Consider the following 18,988-nt stretch of genomic DNA (forward strand, 5'->3'; position numbering starts at 1 on the left):
CGTCGGTAATCCAGGCATTGAACAAAGACCAATTCATTTGTATGCAGCAATGATGTCATTTCTAAAATAACAAAGCATAATGGAATGTTCTGAATTGCTATGATCATTTATTTTTGATCGAGTGAAAGAAAAAGAAAAGTCGGGCCAGTGCGTTGCTTCTGAGAACAAAAGCCCTCTGACAGGATGATCAATTTACCATCAGGATATTCAAGAAGACATTCTGCCAAAGCTGCGTGAGCTGGAAGAACCATTTTAGATAATTTCATGATCACTTTGATGTTATCCTTACTTTCTTTGTTCTTACCTCCTTGGACCTTGATGCCCAATCACAGCGCACCATACTCAGTGGGTCCATTGACACTGTCCTATCACAGGCAGCGTTTTGGGACAATGTGGACCCGGTTCAGGGCTGAGTAGGGTATATCTGCAGAGCCGCAAGCCCTATTGTCAGAGCTAGCAAGCTATTGTTGCATTATAGAACAAGTGTTATAGCTAGTTACGCGAATACAAACACGCTACTGATATCGTTAGTCAACGAACTACATGGCAACAGCTGTAGATATATTTGGAGTCTTGATAAATAACTAGAAGAGTAGGCTATAATGCGGGAGAGATCGACGACCAGGCGAGAAACTTGCTGGATGTTCGACATGTTATGACGAGAAGAGGTTTGTAAAAATCAAAAGGTCACATGGACGTTATTCTTCTTACGCCGTGTGTCTTGTTTCAAGAGACAGACCGACCATTTAACGTTACATAATCAGACTATTAAAGTAGTTATAACAGCAGTGAGATAATAATAATGACATTGTAAAACGAAATAAGTGGAGTTTCGTGACTGTGATGCACCAAGTGAAACCACAGTCACTTCCTCTGCCCGAACCAGTCCTTGAACTGTGAGTACCTTTGACATGTCTCTGTGATATTAGTTGTATAACGAACGGTTCGGGCAGAACCAGTCCTTCATGGTCAACACATAGGTTGGTTTGCTATGGGCTAGGAGGAAGTGAATGAATGAATGAAAACTTTATTTAACAGATTGCAGAATGGGTACAATACAGTACGGCTCAATACATACATTTACATTTACATTTACATTTAGTCATTTAGCTGACGCTTTTATCCAAAGCGACTTACAAGTTCTGTACGACAAGCCATCAGGAAGGGCACAACTCTATCAGCTGAGCAACAATGTTCATCAAAGTGTTGAGTGCTACAGTGTAGGTTAGTTTATTAGGACAAGTGCATGACAGTACGGTTAGTTAGGGTTAGATTTTTTTTTTTTTTTTTTTTTTTCAGATAATGGTTGAAGAAGTGCGTCTTTAGTCGACGGCGAAAGATTGGACGTGATTCGGCTGTCCTAACTGGGGTGGGTAGTTCATTCCACCATTGTGGGGCAAGGACTGAGAATAGGCGACTTCTCTTTGATGACCCTCCCGGAGCTTGGATAGGAGTAGGTCTGAGGCGGCCAGAAGATGCAGAGCGTAGGGGTCTTGAGGGTGTGTAGTTAGAGACCATTGACCGGAGGTAGGCGGGCATACAATTGTTAAGGGGATGCAGACCTGAGAAAGACGTTTGTCTTGTTTCCATCAGGGTCCCCCATTTTCAATTCATATAGACATTTATGACATACACAACATACATGACATTTATGGCATAGGGACATATAGGTATTTAGTACTGATACATTTGTGACATAGGCGGTATTCAAATATACAGTACTGTTACCCCTAGATCCTGACAGAGTATATACATATGATGGGGAGGGGACTGTACATTAGGAGGGGGTGGGTGGGTGGGAGGGAAATATACATACGGCGGGGAGGGAATATATACATGCGGTGGGGAGGAGACTGTCTATTAGGAGGTGGTGGGGGTTTTGGGCATTTACGGTGGCCAGTTTCGAATTGCAGCCTCCCGTAGGTGCTCTTTAAGGGCGGTTTTGAATGTGGGCAGGGATTCACATTCCTTTACAGCTTTGGGTAGGGCGTTCCACATTGTTGTGGCATAATTGCGAAACGTGTTTAGTCCCTTGTTTGAGCCGAATCTGGGTTTAACATGATTTGTTGAGCTTCCTCTGGTGTAGTGGTTGTGGTATTCACTGACCTTTGGGAAGTATTTTGACATGTACATGGGCACCCCGGTCGTATAGTGTATCTTGTAGACCAGGCCCATTGCAAGTTGCTGTACTCTGTCGTCTACTCTAAGCCATCCTAGGTTGGCAAAGTGGGCAGGGGTGAGGTGGGTTCTGGGGTTCAGGTCAAGTAGTAGTCTGACCAGTTTGTTTTGTGATGTTTGTAATTTTGTTTTAAGCGCCTTTGAGGTGCTTTGGTACCATGAGGTGCACGCATAGTCATAGTACCCTTGAATGACTGTGGTTTCACTCGGTGCATCACAGTCACGAAAGGGGCTAAGGAACACCCACGATATAGTGTTCTTCCCCCTTCCTACTGTATAAGAAATAATTAAAAACGCATTGCAAGAGAACAGAGGTTATTTGTTGAGTTTAATTATGTGTATACAAAACCCTTGCAATAAATGTGTCTTAAATGAATGAAAAGCATACATAGTCTAATGCTGCTCTGGATACAGGTAGTATCGTGTGGGTGTTCCTATGACTTGTATTCTGCTTAGCCTACAGCTTCGAAACTCCACTTATTTTGTTTTACAATGTCAAAGCCTTTTAAATATAATCAAAACGTTCCCGTATTTCTGTCCGCTTTATCGTTTTTCTTTTTTTTCTTTTTACAGAAATCTGAGTGTATGCGACTATGCGCCAATAATAACTAGTTGAGTTCTAACAATAAGAACGTATTACATGCTGGGTAGGCTGATAGTGTATGCACGTTCATCCGAGGGGGAGTCGGATTCTGGCAGGGAGTCCGAATTCGGCACAACACCGGGAACCGGTTCACTCAAAATCCGAGAGAGACCAGCCTGGAGGCACATAATTTATTCCAATGTTCTCCAAAAACTCACCACAGACAGGTCAAAGCCCCCTTTTAGTCCATAATGCTTTGTTTGTTCACCAGCTCTGCGTTTTTGTGACCACTTGCTTATAATTGTATTATTTCGTCGTAGTTACCATGTGTAGGGCATTGTTTCGTCGTAGTTGCCATGTGTAGGGCATTGTTTCGTCATAGTTGCCAGGTGTATGGCAGTATTTCATCGTAGCTTGTGACTGCAACTTGTTCCTGTTTGCGGACGACTCAGCCCTGCTGGTCTCTGACAAGAACAAGTTGCAGGTTGAAAAATCCCTCAGCGCTGAACTCGGCAGAATCTGCATATGGCTCGCTGATAACAAACTATCATTACACATGGGCAAAACAGAGTCCATTCTCTTAGGATCAAAATAACAAACTCAGCAAGAGAAACGGCTTCTCTGTTACAGTGGGTGACAATATTGTCACAAGGAAAGATGAAATTACATGTATACCTGGGTTCCATCCTAGAGGATAATCTTTCCTGTGACAAAATGGCAACCAATGTAATAAAAAACGTCAACCAATGAACAAGATTATTGTACCGGATCTCCTCTCTGGTAAACAAGAATACCCTGAAGACTCTAGCAGGAGCACTCATTCAAGGGTACTACGACTATGCTTGCACCTCATGGTACCAAAGAACCTCAAAGGCACTAAAAACAAGATTACAAACATCACAAAACAAACTGGTCAGACTACTGCTTGACCTTACTCCTAAAACCCACCTCACCCCTGCCCATTTTGACAACCTAGGATGGCTTAGACTGAGTAGACAACAGAGTACAGCAACTTGCAATGGGCGGTCTACACGATACACTACACCACTACGGTACCCATGTACATGTCGAGGTACTTCCAAAGGTCAGTGAATACCACAACCACAACACCAGAGGGAGTTCCACAAATCATGTTCAACCCAGATTCGGCTCAAACAAGGGACACATGTTTTGCAATTATGCCACATCAATGCGGAACGCCCTATCCACAGCCGTAAAACGATTTGAATCACTCCCCAAGGACTTCAAAATTGCGAGGGTGACCCCTCTGCACAAAAAGGGCAGCAAATTAGACCCAGGCAACTACCGCCCTGTTTCTATTCTCACCTCCATCTCGAAAGTCATGGAAAAAATAGTCTACGAACAGGTCGAAAAGTACCTAGCGGAAAAAAATCTAATCTACGAATTCCAATCTGGCTTCAGAACATCCCACTCCACTGACACATGCCTTCTCTATTTGAATGACCACATCAAACAAGAGGTGGACGCAGGCAAATACTGCGGCATGGTCATGCTGGACCTACAAAAGGCCTTTGACACGGTCAATCACTCCATTCTGATTGACAAGCTAAAAGCAATTGGTTTTGATAGTCTATCAGTGAGCTGGATGCAATCCTACCTTGAGGGGAGGGAACAGATGGTGGAGGTAAACGGTACCCTATCCCCCCCCCTCACAGTGAGCTGTGGTGTTCCACAAGGAAGCATACTAGGACCGCTACTGTTCCTAATTTATGCAAATGACATGTCGTCAGCTTGTGACTGCAACTTGTTCCTGTTTGCGGACGACTCAGCCCTGCTGGTCTCTGACAAGAACAAGTTACAGGTTGAAAAAACCCTCAGCTCGGAACTAGGCAGAATCTGCATATGGCTCGCTGATAACAAACTATCATTACACATGGGCAAAACAGAGTCCATTCTCTTCGGTTCAAATAACAAACTCAGCAAGACCGACGGCTTCTCAGTTACAGTGGGTGACAATATTGTCACAAGGAAAGATGAAATTACCTACCTGGGGTCCATCCTAGAGGCTAATCTCTCCTGTGACAAAATGGCATCCAATGTAATAAAAAAAGTCAACCAACGAACTCGATTCTTGTACCGGATCTCCTCTCTGGTAAACAAGAACACCCTGAAGACTCTGGCAGGAGCACTCATTCAGGGGTACTACGACTATGCTTGCACCTCATGGTACCAAAGCACCTCAAAGGCGCTAAAAACAAAATTACAAACATCTCAAAACAAACTGGTCAGACTACTGCTTGACCTTACTCCTAGAACCCACCTCACCCCTGCCCACTTCGACAACCTAGGATGGCTTAGAGTAGACGACAGAGTACAACAACTTGCAATGGGCCTGGTCTACAAGATACACTACACGACCAAGGTACCCATGTACATGTCAAAATACTTCCCAAAGGTCAGTGAATACCACGATCACAACACCAGAGGGAGCTCCACAAATCATGTCAAACCCAGATTCGGCTCAAATAAGGGACTAAACACGTTTCGCAATTATGCCACATCAATGTGGAACGCCCTACCCAAAGCTGTAAAGGAATGTGGATCACTACCCACTTTCAAAACCTCTCTCAAGGGACACCTACGGGAGACTGCAATTCAACACTGGCCCCTGTAAATATCCTAACCCAATCATTCCAACCCCCTCCAATGTACAGTCATTTACCTAGTATGGTTTTGTCAATAGTTCAATGTACAATTGTGTTTGTTTGTACAGTGTCTCCTCCCCCCCCCCCCCCTCAATGTACAGTGTTACTTGTTTATACAGTGTGCCCCCCGCCCCCCCCCCCCCCCCCCAACCACCTCCAATGTAAATTACCCAGTATGGTTGTCAATATCCCAATGTACCCAACCCCCCCCACCCAACCTCCAATGTACAGTTTCTACGTCAAATGTATATACTCCCTTTTCTTGACTCCTTCTGTATCACAAACAGTACTGTATTTGCAAATCTGGTATGTCATAAATGTATAGATGTAGCAGTACTGACTATCTGTATGTCATGTATGTCATATATGTCTATATGAATTGAAAATGGGGGACCCTGATGGAAACAAGACAAACGTCTTTCTCAGGTCTGCATCCCCTTAACAATTGTATGTATTGAGCCGTACTGTATTGTACCCATTCTGCAATCTGTTAAATAAAGTTTTCATTCATTCATTCACACCCACCTTCAACACCGCTCTCAAAGAGCACCTATGGGAGGCTGCAATTCGAAACTGGCCCCTGTAAACATCCAAACCCCCCCCCCCCTCCAATGTACAGTTTCTTCCCCCTCAAATGTATACTCTCTTTTAGAAACTCTGTCTCTTAGTGTATATTTGTATATCTTGTATGTCATAAATGTCTGGATGTAACAGTACTGTTTATCTGTATGTCGTGTATGTCATAAATGTTACTTACAATGAATTGAAAATGGGGGACCCTGATATAAACGACGAAAGTCTTTCTCTGGTTTGCAACCCCTTTACAATTGTGTGTATTGAGCCGTACTGTATTGTACCCATTTTGCAATCTGTTAATAAAGTTTTCAATCAATCAATCAATCAAAGCTACCCTGTGTAGGGCATTATTTCATCGTAGTTACCAGAAGAAGAAAAAAACGAACTAACCTTACTGTCATGCACTTGTCCTAATAAACTAACCTACACTGTAGCACTCAACACTTTGATGAACATTGTTGCTCAGCTGATAGAGTTGTGCCCTTCCTGATGGCTTGTCGTACAGAACATGTAAGTCGCTTTGGATAAAAGCGTCAGCTAAATGACTAAATGTAAATGTAATGTAGGGCATTATTTTGTTGTAGTTGCCAGGTTTATGGCAGTATTTTGTCATTGTGCATGTGCGCCAAGTTGATCAAAAACTGTGGTCACAAAAACACCAACTGGTTAATACAATTCATCATGGACTAGAACTGGGACTATTTGGGGGGAAAGGAGGCTTTGGACTGTTAGTGGTGAGTTTTTGGAGAAGATTGGAATAGATTAAGTGCCTACAGACTGGTTTCTATCGCTTTTATTTTATGAACCACAGTTACCTCTAGCAAAAGAGCCCCTCTTGGTACTGCGCTGTGCTGACCACACCTCAAGATAAGATGGATATTCATCATTAACCCTTTCACTACCACACTACCTTTTCACTACCACACTACATAAGGTTAACCCCTTCACTACCCGTCTGTAGTGTGGTAGTGAAAGGGTTAATCCCTTTGTTGAGATTCAGGGGTCATAAGTACAGCACAGAGAGGGGAGGGCAGGTTCAGGCATGGTAATAGAAATATAAGACATAGTAAATGTTCTAAGATGTTGCTAGCAATATAAATACCTCCCTGCTATACCCACAAAAATCCAACCTGCACATCAAACCAAAACAAATTAATCTAAACAAAGTGTGGTACCAAGTGGGGTTCTTCTGCTTAGAGGTCGCTGTTTGGAGGCATTACAGATTCTACCTTTTAAGGGCTCATTCAAATCTAATCAGACAGCACCCCGCCACTGTGTTGGTGTGGATGGGCCATTTGTGTGACATCATGCTTATCCTTACCCCCCTATCCTTTGTTTTCCGCACAGCATTCGTAGCACAGGGTAGCGGAGTAGATTTCACTTCACGTGATGGAGAGAGAGAGAGCATCCTAGATGACAGACAACAATGACAGAGAATTTGGCAGTATTTTGGATTTTAAACCCAATTCTACATTACTACAATTCTACTACAATTCTATTAGGGAACCTGCTAACATTAATGTAAACTTTGTATGCTGAAGGAAGCGCACCACAAGAGTGAGGCTGCTGGACCCCGCAGCAGTGGAAGCTCGAATGGAGAGGATAGACGCGTCCAGAACAGCAGCATTTCTCCAGATATCCCTTGGCGGAGCCCAATGTGTCGCCAGTAGTATAGCACCCCTCCCATAATACCTAGAGTTTGTACTGAACTTGGCAGATCTAATCAAATCAAATCAAATCAAATGTATTTGTAAGGCCCGACAACACACGTTAATGTCGCCATGGGCCGGACACGTCTTCTTTAAACAAGTCAAGAAGAAACATAACAATAAATCAAGAACAAAACAAGAACACCATAAGGCTTCTCTGCCCCTGCCTCATGGAATACCCTCCAGGGAACTCTGAAACTAGACACTCTAGTCTCTATGGGTCGGTTTTTTAACCTTAATGATCAATCACGTCACCACAATATGTAATTGTTTTTAAATGATTACTTTGACATTTCTTTATGTGCTCTTAATTGTTCTGATTGTCTGATGATTCTGTATTTATTAACGCACTATGACACTTGTGAATGTAACATCTTGACGACACTGTAAATGAGTTCAACTACTCAGTGTATTTATCAAGTATAAATAAATATTGATTGAATGAATGAATACCCACTGAAATCCAACCCAAACGTCAGACAAAAACAAAAGATGCGAACAAGGGTCTCTTGCCTAGAGGTCATTGTTTGGTGACATTAGAGATTCTACCTTTTAACTGAGTGATATGTATCAACGAGCTGTGCGTTAAATGGTTTTAAGTTGGGATGCACCGATCCGATATTGATATCGGATATCGGCCCAGATATAACTAAAATAGCTGGATCGGGTATCGAAAAAATATATATGGGATTTTTTTATTTCTTTATTGTATAATAATAAATAACAATTCAGTACATTTATATATGTGTTAATTTGTTACATTTAGTTTCACTAAGTTAGGAAGTAATGTTTTAAGTCAAGCCTGACAAAAGAAGTCTTCCACACGAGGTATACAGTTTATTAATTGTACAATGGGTATTTACTTTGAATCATTTAACTGACTATCCAAAGCGACTTACAAGTTCTGTATGACAAGTCAAGGGCACAACTCTATCAGCTGAGTAACAATGTTCATCAAAGTGTTGAGTGCTACAGTGTAGGTTAGTATATTAGGACAAGTGCATGATTAGTTAGGGTTAGATTTCTTATTTTTTTTTCATTTCAGATAATGGTATGGGTATCGGATCGGTACTCGGTATCGGCCAAAACCCAAAGCCAGGTATCGCTATCGGTATCGGGACTGAAAAAGTAGGATCGGTGCATCCCTAGTTTTAAGGCATGACATAGCCCCTTTCGTGACTGTGATGCACGCCAACAAGGTTTGACCGAGGTAATCCACAGTCCCTTGCTCCTCAATAGGAAACCAACCTAGATTTACCATGAAGAACTGGTCCTACCCGAACCGTTCGTTATACAAGTATCACAGAGAAATTTCAAAGGTACTCACAGTTGCATGAGGGTCTTGGACAGATAATCGCAATGGTTTGAAAGCTCGGCGTTGCTAATAAACATTTTAAATATTTTTTATAAACTGGTCAACACTGCTCAAAACTTTAGCTGCCTGATGCCGGAAATAAAGCTGTGTTGACCAGTTTATAAAAATGATTTATTAGCAACGCCGAGCTTTCAAACCATTGCGATTATCTGTCCAAGACCCTCGTGCAACTCTGTGAGTACCTTTGAAATTTCTCAAAGGGCCAGCTGATATAGTGGATTCACTGACCATCGCCATGTCCTGAGATCAATAGCACCAAATTAAGTGGAGTTGGTCTGGTCTTGTTTTGTCTTGTCTTGTCTTGTCATACCGAGGCCGATATTGTGCTCTACTGGCACATTTAAATGCTACAGCTCTATTATACAATTTAGTCATTTAGCTGATGCTTTTATCCAAAGCGACATACAGATTGTGAACAACAAGTCACCAGGAAGGGTACATTTCTAGCAGTTAAGGGTCAGTGGCATTGTTCATCAAATAGTGTAGAGCTTGAGTGTTACACCCGGAGTGCATAGTAGTATAGACTATTAGCAACATTGGTAGTAGTATAAGAATAGTAGCATTTATTTTATTATTATTTCAGATATAGTTTGAAGAGGTGCATTTTTAGTCATCAGTGGGAAAATTGGCCGGGTTTCAGCTGTCCTGATTGGTGGGAAGTGTCTTCCACCACTGAGAATAGCCTGCTTCTCTTTGATGAACCCCCCGGTAGCTCCGATAGGATTGGGTCTGAGGCGGCCAGAAGATGTAGAGCGGAGGGGTCTTGAGGGTGTGTAGTTAGAGACCAGTGACCGGAGGTCGGACGGCGCCGTTCCCTTCGCTGCACGGTATGCCAGGTCAAGGACCTTGAAGTAGATTCATGCAGCAATGGGAAGCCAGTGCAGCTCTCAGAGGAGTGGGGTAACATGGGCTGAACATTTCAAAGGTACTCACAGTTGCACAAGGGTTTCGGACAGAGAAACGCTATGGTTTGAAAGCTCTGCGTTGCTAATAAACATTTTAAATAAAAATAATTTTGATCCACTTTTTCTCCTTCTATTTCTGTTTTTTCTCCCATCCCAATTTGTCATGCCAATTCCCCCCTCCCCTGTCTTGATCGTTGCTCGCATGTGCCCCCCACTGGTCGGTCGTAGGGAGGGTTGAAGAATCTATCGCATGTCCCCTCCGATACATGCAGAGTCAGCCAGCCACTTCTTTTCACCTGCCAGCACGGACTCTCATTGGCGAGGTGTAACGTGTGGGAGGCTCACACTACCCTCGACATCTCCTGTCCTTGCTGTGCAGGCGCCGTGACCGACCTGTAGGAGTCGCTGTTTACAACGACCAGATTACCACCCATCGACTCCCCTCCCGCTGCGCCACCCAGCCGCCTACATTTTAAATAATTTTTATAAACTGGTCAACACTGCTCAAAACGGCTTTAGCTGCCTGATGCGCCTGCGCTGTGATCACAGCACATGCGCATCAGGCACCCAACGCCGGAAATAAAGATGTGTTGACCAGTTTATAAAAAATATTTAAAATGTTTATTAAAGCCCAACTTGCAGGTTAAACCCTACTCTAAATGCAAGTTGGCCTTTAACAATGCCAAGCTTTCAAACCATAGCGTTTCTCTGTCCGAAACCCTTGTGCAACTGTGAGTATCTTTGAAATTTCTCTGCGATACTTGTACGAGAAGCGTCTTGATAGAGAAAAGCGAGACAGAGTTAATTGTAGGATCTTTATATGGTTGGACAAGGGACTGTGGATTCACTCTGTGCATCACATTCACAAAAGGGGCTATAGTCTCAAGGCGAGCACAGAAAGACTCAGAAGTAGCTTCTATCCCCAGGCCATCAGGCTGCTAAACGAACAATGAATGAACACTACACAACAACAACCACCAAACGCACATAGCACACACATCCACACGCACACACTCACTTTAAACAAACACACTGTAGCACCCACTCCACACACTTTATAGCACACACCCACTTTAAACAAACACACTGTAGCACCCACTCCCCACACTTTATATTTATGGATGAAGGATTGCACTACAACTCGTACACCTTACTGTAAATTGTACCTAAAATTGTACCTCATCCCATTTCTGCTTTGCACTAGATAGTACTGTACATTAGTACACTGCATAGTATTGTGTATTGTATATTATATGGTAACTCAGAACATTGTACATATGTCTATACCGAACACTGTGACCTCATTTTCTTCTTCTAAATTCATGCTATATTATGTTATTATGTTATTTGATACTATCTTGTCTAGCACAGTCTCTGGAGCGTAACAGTAAGAAGCATTTTGTATGAAAGTATTCTGTACTTCTGTATGACAACTATTAAAGAACTTGAACTTGAACTTGAACTTGAACTTGAGTTTGAGGTAGTTGTGATTACAGTGGATGGCAGTTGTAGACAGTGAAGGCAGTAGGCAGTTATAAATTGAGTATAGGTAACAATTCTTATTCTTTGCGTCTTAAGCGTCTTTAAGCATTTGGAAAAGCGCTATATAAATCTGATGTATTGTTATTCTTGTTTTCTTTTTTGCCGAAAAAATACAGGCAACTAATTACCCAACCTGTATGCAGAGATGCTGAGATCAGGCTGGCCGCAGCTGCTGAAGAGATAGTTCAAGTTGTGATTCCACTCCCGTTTAAAATGAACTATGGAGGAGTATGAAGGAGAGATGGATCACCAGCGCGATCTGCCGGATGTTCTGACTCCTGACATGAAGATGCACACGGCAGGTTTGTAAAAATCCAAGTCCTTTGGACATTATTCTCACATCACTGATCAAAAGGGAAATGCTGTAGATGTCTGCCCCCAATTCTGATGTAGGGTTGGGCAATAATTCAATATTATAGCATGTACAACAGTGCTGTATATACCGCATATACAGTATAATTATGTATTTATATTTACAGCATATATATATATATATATATATATATATATATATATATATATATTTGTCCATGGAATGATATTTATGATTGTGTAATGAAGAAACTCTGATTGTATGATTCCATGTGGCAAATAAATACTCTGAACTGAACTGAACTGAAAATATATATATACATATATCCACATCTGTCTGTACATACCTGCACATAAACCTTTTACATATCTGTAGATACTATATCTATATATGTACATCCCTTACCTACTCTTACTAGTTACGCTGCTGGCCAGTATGACTTACTACCATAGTGTCTTTATACCTGTATCACTGTACATATTAATATTACAACTTTGTACATACATCTGATTAGCGCTACACTCAGTAGTACTAACTTATATATTTTATACCCAGTTTAATCACCTGTACATTGTGTATTACTATTGCACTTTACTGTTACATTTGCACTCTGGTTAGATGCCAAACTTATTTTTGTGGTACTGTACTTGTGCTGTATGATGACAATACATTTGAATCTAATCTAATGATCATTTATAGCATTGTGATTGTAATCGATTGATTACAACCACACATATTAACAAAAATGTCACTCTGACAATATCTTCAATATTTAGAGAAGGGGAAGTTGGGAAGTTACCTGTAAATTCACATCACAGTTGACATTATCATGCAGTTCAATGCTATGAACGGGATTATTTATCTTTTGATATTACATGCGCAAACAGATATCACAATGTATATATCAATGTTGGAAAGAATTCCAGATAATTATTGTGGTATACATTTCTTTCATATTGCCCAGTCCTACTCTGATGTCGGATGTAATTTAGATTCGATTAGATTCAAATGTATTGTCATCATACAGCACAAGTACAGTACAACGAAAACAAGTTTGGCATCTAACCAGAGTGAAAAAGTAACAGTAAAGTGCAATAGTAATATACAATGTACAGGTGATTCAACTGGAGTATATATAAATGGGTAATACTGAGTAATAATGCTAATCAGATGTATGTTTAGTATTATAGCATTATTATTAGTGCTGTCAAACGATTAAAATATTTAACTCGATTAATCGCATGATTGTCCATAGTTAACTCGCGATTAATCGCAAATTAATCGCATTTTTTTTTAACCTTAAACAGATCTTTTTCAAGTTCCAAGTTTTAATACTCTTATCAACATGCGAGTCAACAAATGCTTGCTTTGTGCAGCCATTTAACACAAAAGGATGACCCTCATGCATTGCAAATTTGCATCAAATTCAAAACAGAGTGATGCACAAAATAACTTAAAAGAAAATAATAATTTAAAACAATGAATAAAGTGTGCATGAAATAATCGGGGAAAGAAAACGTTAGGAACTTGTTACATTCACACACACAAGGGCTGATTAATCACACACCCCCCTCTCTCCCTCACACACACACTCTCCCAGGTCTTTTTCTCTTTTGCCCCTTCCTCATCTCTCTCACACACACACACACACACACACACACACACACACACACACACACACACACACACTTCAGAAACAAACATAGTATCAATGAGAGCATCAATAATACACCTGAGTGAAGTCTAGTAAAAAAAAAAAAAAAAAAATTTTAGTTAATCTTGAGTTAAAAAAATTAGTGGCATTAATAGAATCGGGAGTTAACGCGATATTAACGCGATATATTTGACAGCCTTAATTATTATATACATTTATCACAACACTATGGGAGTAAGTCATACTGGCTAGTGGTATAACTAGTAATAGTAGGTAAGGGATGTATACAGATATAAATATAGTATATACAGACAGTATGTAAAAAGGATTATATGCAGGTATATTCAGACAGATGTGGATACATATATATATATATGGTGTATATATATATATATATATATATATATATATATATATATATATATATATATATATATATATATATATTAGTGCTGTCAATCGATTAAAATATTTAACTCGATTAATTGCATGATTGTCCATAGTTAACTCGCGATTAATCGCAAATTAATCGCATTTTTTTTCCTACCTTAAACAGATATTTTTCAAGTTCCAAGTTTTAATACTCGCGAGTCAACAAATGCTTGCTTTATGCAGCCATTTAACACAAAAGGATGACCCTCATGCATTGCAAATTTGCATCAAATTCAAAACAGAGTGATGCACAAAATAACTTAAAAGAAAATAATAATTTAAAACAATGAATAAAGTGTGCATGAAATAATAGGGGAAAGAAAACGTTAGGAACTTGTTACATTCACCAACACAAGGGCTGAGGACTCACCCACCCCCCCTCTCTCTCACACACACACTCTCCCAGCTCTCTTTCTTTCTTTCCCCTTCCTCATCTCTCTCACCCCCCTCTCTCTCTATATCTCACACACACACACTTCAGAAACAAACATAGTATCAATGAGAGCATCAACAATACACCCAATACATACAGTAAATTTATTTTTTAAAGTTAATCGTGAGTAAAAAAAAATAGTGGCATTAATAGAATCGGGCGATAAAGCGTTAATACCGCGTTAACTTTGACAGCCTTAATATATATACATGGTAGGGCTGACCCCGATTAGTTGAATAGTTGACTAATCGATCGAAAGGAGCTGTAGTCGACTGCCAACCTCTTAGTCGAATGCTAAAAATTATATATATATATATATGTTCTTTTCATTCTTTCTAAAAGCAAAGAGGCCTAGAAGCGTGGCTAACACTAATGGTGCGCATACCAGAGAGGCTAAGTAGACTATACAAATCCTTAGTCTGGGACAGCCCTAATACATGGTATATAGAGCATTATTGTACATGCTATTATACAAAGTTATATGGGTTATATGTAGGTATATAAATAGGTATATAAAAAGGGATGATATTCTATATCAGTTATGTATATAATATTAATTGTTTGCTTTATTTCCATGAAAACATGTTTGTATGCACACATGGTCATATAGGCCTAATTCAATATAAAAAAAAATTGAACGGCTACAGAGCTGCATCATATGCAGACTTTCAAGCAGAAAAGTCTTGAGCATTTGTAGAGATTTGATATCTCTGACTACACGTAATTTACGTATTATATTAGCATGGTGGCATTTGTAGTCTCAATTTAAAAACAAAAAAGTTGTGTTTTGCGTATGCTATGCATATGTCTTTAAGAGACAAGATATGATGTCCAGCTTCTTTCTCATCCTCTTCTCTGCAACCACCTCTAGTTTGTCCAGTTTTACTCCCACTACGGAGATAGCCTTCCACACCAGCTTGTCCAGTTTGTTAGTGTCTCAGAATACCATGTGGCACTTACCTCCTTAGTAATGAAGAGTTTTGAACAAATCGTGAAGAGGAGTTTACTGGCCATGACACAGAATGCAATTGACCCATTCCAGTTTAAGCAAGGAAGGGGGTAGAGGATGCTACAGCCACATTGCTGGATCTTGTTGCTGGGCACCTGGAGGGCAATAAGACTCATGTATGTTTATGTTTGGTTGACTTCTCGTCAGCTTTCAATTGCATGCAGCCTCACATTCTTGCTCGTAGATTGTCTGAAAGGTTTAGCATTGACTTTGGCACTATATGTTGGTTAGTAGACTTCCTTGCAATGACATTACAGAGAACCCGAGTTAATGACACTCTGTCTGATATTCATGCTCTACACTAATGACTGTCGGAGCACGTTTGAGTCAAGGTCTATAGTTAAGTTCGCTGATGACTCTGTAATAGTCAGCCTCCTGCAGAACCACAAGGTGGATCATGGTCCTGTTCTGGACAATTCTGTCAAATGGTGTGTCGGTGTGACGATTCTCACTTAAAACTCAACGTCTCCAAAACAAAAGAGATGAATATTGACTTTCACCGAAAGCCTCTTGTCACGACACCCACTCTTATTGATGGTATAGCCGTGGAGACTCTAAGTCAGTATAAATACCTGGGCACCATTTTAGACGACAAAATGACTTTTGATGCCAACACTGATTATATCTGTAAAAAGGCCAACCAGAGATTATTTTTCCTAAGAAAGTTGAGGAGCTTCCATGTCGATAGGTCACTGATTAAATTGTTTTATTCTTCTTTTATTGAGTCTATTTTAACTTTTGCAATGATGTCTTGGTTCGGCAACCTCAGCATGGCTAATATAAATAGGCTGGGAAGTATTGTTAAAGTGTGGCGGAAGACCATCGGCATTAACTTGAATGATCTCAGTCATGTTTTTCAAATGAGAGCCACTCAGAAGGCAGATGCCATTCTAGCGGCCCCTCAGCACCCTCTCTATGCAGAGTTTCGACTCCTGCCTTCAGGACGGAGGTATACCTCCCATAGGAGGGCCAAATCAAATAGGTATTTGAGATCATTTGTTCCGTCAGCTGTTGGATTTTTAAATACAATTTGAAAATTAGCTTAGGCTTAGCTGCTACTGTATAGTCACAACAAATACTCTGTGCTTTTATTCTACACCTGATTGCAGTTTTATGGTGATCTATTGTATGTTTTAATGTATTTATGTCTTTATTGTATATTTGCCATGTGTACTGGTTGTGCTGTGTACTAATACTGTTGCAAACCAAATGGCCCCTTGGGGATAATAAAGACTATCCAATCCAAGAGGACGCTGGCTACCACAGTCTGGTAAAACGACCTCAGCAGTCTATTACACACATTGAAGGAACTGTTCCTTCCTGTAGAGGGCCTCTGTGTTGTCCGACCAGTCCAGTTTATTGTTAAAGTCTACTCCCAGGAACTTGATCCGTCCACCATCTACACCGCCTCCCCTCGGAGAGTAATGGGGGTTGGGGGCCTCTTCTTGTTTCTACCACCAGCTCCTTTGTCTCGCTGATGTTGAGTTGGAGGTGGTTGCTCTCGCACCACCCTAGGTAGCTCTCTACCAGGGCTCTGTACTCATCCTCGTTGTCGTCCGTAATGTAACTGGTGATGGGCGTCATTATCGTCTGAGAACTTTTGTAGGTGGAACAACGTACTCGAGTGGTAGTAGAAGTCAGGGGTGTAGAGGGTGAACAGGAAGGGTGACGGCACGGTTCCTTGGGGCGCCTCATTGTTGCTCACCACCAGCACATCTGAGCGGCTGCCCTGCAGTCTGACGTATTGTGGTCTCTTGGTGATGTAGTCAGTGATCCAGGTCACCGGGGCCATGGTCCAGCCACATCACTGTGAGACACAAAGGTTGGATGGTGTTAACCCTTCTTTCACTGTCACACTACAGAAGGTTAACCCTTTCACTACCACACTGGTACGTCTGTAGTGTGGTAGTGAAAGGGATAACCCTCTGTAGTGTGGTTGTGAAAGGGTTAACCCTTCTGTAGTGTGGTAGTGAAATGGTTAACCTTCTGTATTGTCGTAGTGAAAGGGTTAAAGGCGCTGGAGAAATTGAAGAACGTGATTCTCACCTCATGGCCTCTCCGGGTGCGTGTAGATAATGGCGTCCTCCACACTGATGTTTGCCTGGTGTGCAAACTGCAGGGGGTCCAGCTAGTCACTCACCAGGGGGATTGAGGTGCTGCAGGTACCAGCCTCTACAAAGGTCTTGATGACGTGTGTCCCCTTGGGTCCAACCATTGAGTACGGCAGAGGGCAGCGAGTGGCTTCACCCGGGCTTCCTCCCAAGTGATACCAAATCAAATCAAATCAAATAAAATGTATATATATATTATAATTTTTTTCCTTCCATTTTCCTCCGATTTTCTCCCATCCCAATGTTAGTCGTATGCCAATTCCCAGTCCCTTCCTGGTCGCTGCGCACTTACCCCCCACAGTCAGATCATCTGGGAGAGTGGAGGCTACCACGTGCTTCCTCCGACACACGTCCAGCCAATCACCGCTTCTTTTCACCTGGCAGCGCGGATTCTCATCGAGAGGGTGTAGCGTGTGGGAGGATCACACTATCCCCCTCAAGTCCTATCCGCGCTTAGCAGGCGCCCCGACCGAACTGTAGGAGTCGCTGTTTACAACGACCCGGACCCACCCCGCCAGCTTCTCCCACCCTCTAATACAGCCAATTGTATTAGTGCAGACGGCCAGCCAAGCTGGTGACAACCCCGGAGCTGTGAGCTGGATTTGAACAGGCGAATCCAGCTCACAGCTCCGGGGTTGGTGACGAACGCAATCTCCGCTCGGCCACCTAACCGCCCAATAATAAAATGTATTTGTAAGGCCCGACAACACACGTTAATGTCCCCATGGGCCGGACACGTCTTCTTTAAACAAGTCAGAAACATAACAATAAGTCAAGAACAAAACAAGAACACCATAAGGTCCAACAAATTTTAAATAAATGCAAAATAAATGAATGAATGCAAACACTCCCAGACATACCCCACGCGAAGGTAAGGAAAAACTCACTAAAACCTAATAATAGGAAAAAATTCACCACAGGCAGTGTGGAGGAGAGAAACCTTAGAAGGGCCATTCAAGGAGGGATCTCCCTTCTTAGATGTCGGTGATAGTAGTGTTGCAGATGGACAGTTGGTAAGCAGTGGTGCAGTGCTGGTATAACTCGGTATAACGGCGTTATACCTCGGTCACTGAGGCTGAAGTACGCGCAATCGCTTTTTACATGGCATTATCCAACCGGACTCCCGGAGAAGCATGCAGCTGCAGAGCCGCAGAGCCAGCAGCGCTCTCTGGGCCGCACGCTGACGGCCGCGCTGTGAGGCAATAGTATCCAGCTGCAGGACGAGAGCAACCCAAAAAAACTGTGCATGCGCGCGCACGTGCGCACGCGCACGCGCGTGGAGCGTTTGACCTACTGTCAATTTGCCACTGCACCACTGTTGGTAAGCATGCACTCATGTGAGTAGTGAAACACAGATCAGTGCATGCAATAGCAACTGAACATTTTGAAAAATTAAAGATAGAGCTGATAGCGATAGCGACTGAACATTTTGAAAGATTAAAGATAGAGCTGATAGCGGATCTATTTGAGGCACAGGGGCGGCGCAAAGAGGGTCGCGTCCT

At 41.8% G+C, this 18,988-nt stretch overlaps 1 long non-coding RNA gene across 1 annotated transcript in view; it reads left to right on the forward strand.

Moving 5' to 3' along the window:
• The first annotated feature begins 495 nt into the window (after positions 1-495).
• LOC311231463 overlaps positions 496-18,988 on the forward strand; it is a 34,341-nt gene continuing 15,848 nt past the window's right edge. Inside the window, exons 1-2 of the long non-coding RNA XR_014619873.1 lie at positions 496-668; positions 11,651-11,836. This is a non-coding gene — a long non-coding RNA (uncharacterized lncRNA). The remainder of the gene's footprint in view (positions 669-11,650; positions 11,837-18,988) is intronic.

This window comes from Notolepis coatsorum (assembly GCF_963971535.1).
Source record: "Notolepis coatsorum genome assembly, chromosome: 1".
Classification (NCBI taxonomy): Eukaryota; Metazoa; Chordata; class Actinopteri; order Aulopiformes; family Paralepididae; genus Notolepis; species Notolepis coatsorum.